The 5,829-nt window shown below is 46.7% G+C and overlaps 1 pseudogene; it reads left to right on the top strand.

Moving 5' to 3' along the window:
• Nucleotides 1-420: 420 nt before the first annotated feature.
• Nucleotides 421-868, top strand: LOC100685427 (annotated as a pseudogene).
• The last annotated feature ends 4,961 nt before the right edge of the window (nucleotides 869-5,829 follow it).

Here is a 5,829-nt window from a genome sequence, read left to right as displayed (position 1 = left end):
GTTTACCCAGTTTACATACCATGTACGTTCATTAAAACCAAGACTTAAATGTTGGTACGTCACTATTAATTCAACTACAGACTTCACTTGAACTTCACCACGGATTTTTTCATGGTGCCCTCTTTTCTGTTCTAGGATCCAATCCAGGATGCTGAGCTGCGTTTGGCCAAATGTAGTTTTATAGCTTATCTTTTGTTACTTAACATTATCCCTCTAGAAACCATAAACCCTTCAAAAACACTGCTTTAGATGCTTCATATTTTTTTATACCAATTTATCATATTGCTCGACTTCAGTGATTTCTAAGGTTTGCTCTTGTAAGTGATGTTGCCATGAAACTCTCTGCAGCTGGTGTTCGCAGCCACCGCTGCGCCGCCGTCGCTCGCCGAGCTCCAGCCGAAGGAGAAGGGGGGTAAGTAAGGAGGTCTCTGTACCATGCCTCGTACAAAGCAGACTGGCCGCAAATCGACCGGTGGTAAAGCACTGGGGAAGCAACTGGCTACAAAAGCCGCTCGCAAGAGTGCGTCCTCTACTGGAGGGGTGAAGAAACCTCATCGTTACAGGCCTGGTACTGTGGCACTCCGTGAAATTAGACGTTATCAGAAGTCCACTGACCTTCTGATCCGCAAACTTCCTTTCCAGCGTCTGGTGCGAGAAATTGCTCAGGACTTCAAAACAGATCTGCGCTTCCAGAGTGCAGCTATTGGTGCTTTGCAGGAGGCAAAGAGGCAGGCCTCTTTGTAGACACCAACCTGTGTGCTATCCATGCCAAACGTGTCACAATTATGCCAAAAGACATCCAGCTAGCACGCCGCATACGTGGAGAACGTGCTTAAGAATCCACTATGATGGAAAACATTTCATTTTTAAAAAAAAAAAAATTTTTTTTTCTCTTCTTCCTGTTGGTAGTTCTCTGAACGTTAGATGTTTTTTTTTTTTCCATGGGGTCAAAAGGTACTTAAGTATATGACTGCAAGTGGAAAAATAGGGGACAGAAATCAGGTATTGGCAGTTTTTCCATTTTCATTTGTGTGTGAATTTTTAATATAAATATGGGGACATAAAGCATTAATGCAAGTCAAAATGTTTCAGTGAACACGTTTCAGCAGTTCAACTTTATAACAATTATAAATAAACCTGTTAAATTTTTCTGGACAATGCCAGCATTTGGATTTTTTTAAAACAAGGAAATTTCTTATTGATGTCAAAAAAAAAAAAAAAAAAGAAAGAAGAAAGAAAGAAAGAAAGAAAGAAAGAAAGAAAGAAAGAAAGAAAGAAAGAAAGAAAGAAATTCTCTGCAGCTAAATCTTTGTTCGCATCTTGTATTGTTTCCTTGGGATTTTTTTTCTCCCCCTCCTTCTGGTCTATTGAGATGTAATCGACACATAAGATTATTTTCCTTGAGATATAACCAGTAGGTCAAAGTCCCCTAATATATACTTGCTCCTAGTCTTCTCGAGAAGGCAGTAGGATTTGGCAATTGTGATGATACTTCATTTCAGCCCAGAATCATTAGTGGAAGCTAAAATTATAGCGTGAAGGTTTGATGAGAAACGGGAAATTCACATGGTCTTGAAATAACTCCCTACATATTACTCCTTGATTACAAAGGAAAGAGTAGCCACTCGAAGTGGAGAAACCCGGCAGGCACCATCTTATTTGAGAGGTGGGAGTCAAAGACGTCAGAATGACACAGGCCAATACCCGAGCGTCATCTGCCATGCAAAGAAAACCACAAGATCCATCTGTTACATTCCTGCCAGAGACGCATTACCTGAATGTAATCACAAGAAAACTTCAGGCAAACCCAAACTGAGGAACAGTCTACACCATAGTTGGCTGTACCCTGCAAAAATGTCAAGGTCTTGGAAGGCAAAGGGAAGCTGAAGAATGTTCTAGATGAAAGGAGATTAACGAGACATGACTGCCAAATACAATATATATAATCCTGGCTTGGATCCTGAACTGTTGAAAAAAAGAATTTTTTGGGGGGAAGAATTCATGCAAAAGGCATTATTGGGAAAATTGATCCATAGATCCATAGATCAGATGATAGTATCAATGTTAATTTCCTGACTTTGATAAATATATATATATATTTATATATAAAAATATTTATATATATAGGAGGAGGCAGTGTGGACTTCTATCTGTAAGGTATTCCGGAGACGCCTGATATTAGATTTTTTTGTTGAGTGCTAAGAGGCATATTATGATGCCTTAGGATTCGAGCCTCAGAAAAGCCTTATTATCTCCCCACGGTGACGGGGAGATGCTTCCATGAAGTCTTGAAGTTTCCAATTTCCAGGGAAGTTGCAAATGACAACAAAGACCTCCCATAGGCTTCTTACCCAGGGACCATATTCAAGTTTTAATGATTGCCCGATGATAGTCTTTAGCAGAAAATGCCCAGTCTGTGATGATGCCTTGTGACCAAGTTTTATGTCTCCCCGGTCTCCTTCAGTCTGGGCTGGATTAGGAAGGACAGAGGGAAGGAGGAAGAGAGGGCTGGAGGGAGGGTTGGTTTAGATTTTTAGAGGACCCTTTGGTTTCCCAGCGTCAAAGTTTCTGAGTAGGAACATCTGGGAAACAGCAAAGCGTGCAGGAGAGAAACTACTTTCAGATTCACTCCACCCAGACAGGCATTGTTCACTCTTGGATGAATTCTCCATTTTTTTTCTTGACCATGTTTGAGATTAGAGTGACCGTATAACATTCCAGGGGCACATGGCATCTCTGGGTGAGCTTGCCGGGAGTACAGATTTTTGTCCTTGTTCTACACCAAGTCCACTGAGTTGGCATCTGCATTTTTAGCTGGTTCCCAGGGATGCTGATACAATTTAGGAATCTTTGTGGGGCACCTGGGTGACCCAGTCAGGTAAGCATCGGCCTTCCGCTCAGGTCATGATCTTGGGGCCCTGGGATGGGGCTCCGTGCTCAGGGGGTGAGTCTGTTTCCCCCTCTCCCTCTGCTCCTCCCCACTGCTGGGGCTCTCCTCTCTCTCCCTCAAATATGTAAATAAAAAATCTTTTGAAGAAAGACAATCATCTTTGCGTTCTGTATCTGTGACATTTAATATTCCATCAGAAACACCTCCCTTCGCCATGAGGAGGCCTTTTCTATCACTTACATGACCATGTATTGGTTATATCATCCAAGTGGTTTTTGAAAAATCTTCTAAAGGCCAGCCATCCTCACAATTCGGGTTTGTGACCTGTATTTGAAGAGAGAGTCTAAGTCAAGGTGGGCACACACGGAACGGGCTGAGAGAGCGTCTGTGGAATCTCAGTGAGACACGTGGGACCTTCACATCAAGCAACGGAATGAAGCAGGGTCTGGCCCCGTGACTCACACTCCAAGGGCAAGGCTGAGCTGGGTAGCAGCATCTGCTGAAAGCAAAACTCTGAGGAGCCAGTGGCCCAGTGTTTCCACGTGCAGGAATTGGGTTCCCGGGGATGTTCTGCACAGAGAGCAGACACATGATCTGCAGAGCTCACTGCAGCATTGCCCGGAATAGCAGAGGACGGGGCAGGACACAAACAGGTCTCCATCAATAGGAGACGGAGACTGTGCCATGGAGGGCTGGTGGCCATAAAGGGAATGTGCCAGTTCCACACATAGTGACAGGAGGAGCTGGCCCAAGAGCCTCATTAACGGACCCAAACTGTGCATGTACACGTTTTTAAGTATGAGAGATAACTGTCCACTCGCAGGTGTGTCTATGCAGGAAACGCTTCTGGAAAGACACAGAGAGACTGTTAAAACCATCGTGGCTTGTGGGGAGGTGGCCTCAGAGGTGTGGGCCACAAAGGAGATCTGGATTTCTTTTCTTTTCTTTTTTTTTATCATATTATCTTCTTGTGCTGTTTGGAAATTTTACCTCGTGGATGTATTATCTGCTTTGTTAAAAAAACAAAGGGCAGCCTGGGTGGCTCAGCAGTTTAGCACTGCCTTCGGCCCAGGGCCTGATCCTGGAGACCCGGAATCAAATCCCATGTCAGCCTCCCTGCGTGGAGCCTGCTTCTCTCTGTGTGTCTCTCCTGAATAAATAAAATCTTAAAAAAAAAAATCTAGTAAAAATAGATAAACATTAAGGAAATGTTACCTGCGGGAGGGGGCGGGGGGGCTGGTGGCAGCAGTGGTTTGGGGTGTGATGGATGTGGCACGTGCCCTGGTACTTCCTGGTGATGCTAATGGGTCCTTACACCTCCTCCTAATTGCAGTGGGCTGGCCGCTCTGAGACGCATCTGTCACCCGTCCCCACTGCAGCAGGAGCTCTGCGTGCTGAGCATGTGCAATGCGAGGCCCCTGTCCTGCCGGCTGGGAAGCTCGAGTCCAATCCACAGGTTTCCAGATCTGCTCCTGGGCCTCTAGGCTTCTTTTCCCACTGCTTCCGTGTGGCCTCCTCCTTCTAGGTTTACAAGGTGGCTCCTCGGGCTAGAAGCCCAGCCCATGGCCACTGGAGCACGGTGGCTGGGAGTGGCATGCAGAGGGCTTAGAGCAGGGTTCAAGGCCTGCTTCCCCTGCTTACTGTGTGGCCTTGGGGAACTTGCTCAACTTCTCCGAGCCTTCCTTTCCTCATCGGTAAGATGGGGTTAATAACCATATCTATGTATGTCATGGGGCTGTGTTAATGGAGAGTCTGTAGTAAGAGCTCATCAGATGTCAGCTGTTTGTTTGTTTGTTTGTTTTAAAGATTTTATTTATTCATGAGAGACACAGAGAGAGGCAAAGACATATGCAGAGGGAGAAGCAGGCTCCATATGGGGAGCCCTATGCGGGACTCGATCCCGGGACCCTGGGATCATGCCCTGAGCCAAAGGCAGATGCTCAACCACTGAGCTACCCAGGTGCCCACAGCGATTTATTTCCTTAACAAATATTTATCAAGCCTCCTAGTCAATGCTAAATCCTTTGCTAAGAGCTGGGGATTAAACATGCCTTTTAAGGTGAAATAGTCTTTCTTTTTAAGTGACTCAGAGTCCAACAGGAAAAGGGTACTACTACACAATATTTAATAGTTGTTCTTCAAAATGCTACCACATTCATTATCTTCTTCAGTTTTTATCGTAAGCCTGTGAGGTAGCGATTACTGCTCAGATTTTATAGATGATGACATTAAGGTTCCTGGAAGACAGAGCAGTGGGCTGGGGGCAAAAGGACACCGGGCTTCTTTCTGACCCCGTCTGACGTTGGGTGTGTGGCCCTCACGTGGCTCTCACAGCTCTCTGCCACAGCAGGTGGGCGTCCATCAGTTCAGGTCCGGCTCTCCCCAGATCTACTGTGGGCCCCACAGGTTGAGGTCTCTGTCCCACAAGACTGTCCCCTACTGCGGGTACCAACCACAAGGAATAGGTCGCCAGGTACTCACCACTGCGGTCCGACGTGGCGACGGCTGGAAGGTTCCCACAGCCCTCTCCTGGGATTCGCTTTCCTTCGCCAGAACAGTTCACATACCTCAAGCCATGGGTGGGGAGTGGCACGAGGAGCCTGGGCCCTCGGCAGCCCGAGAGGTGTCCCTGTGGCCCCCATGGAACCGTCGCTCTCCCTGGAGCAGGTTCAGAGGCAGGGCCCCTCCCAAGCTCGGGGGCTGCTGAGGGCACCCCAGCTGTGTCCTTTGGGCAGGTTGTTTCCCCCTGGCTGATCCTCGAATTCTCTTCTGAAAAATGCTGCGGCAGCTTGTGGCTGTATCCAAACGCCTGGCTAAAAGTGGCCCAGACAACAAGGACATTTATTATGTGTTTGGATAAGCGGCCTGAGGGTAGGCGGCTCCAAGATGCCTAATTCAGCCCTTGACGGTGTCCATATGGGCTCTGGGACAGCTTCTCT

The sequence above is a fragment of the Canis lupus genome, chromosome 6, assembly GCF_011100685.1.
Source record: "Canis lupus familiaris isolate Mischka breed German Shepherd chromosome 6, alternate assembly UU_Cfam_GSD_1.0, whole genome shotgun sequence".
In the NCBI taxonomy this organism is placed as follows: Eukaryota; Metazoa; Chordata; class Mammalia; order Carnivora; family Canidae; genus Canis; species Canis lupus.
The sequence above is the reverse complement of the archived record's forward strand: the minus strand, read 5'-3'. Positions and strand labels throughout refer to the sequence as shown.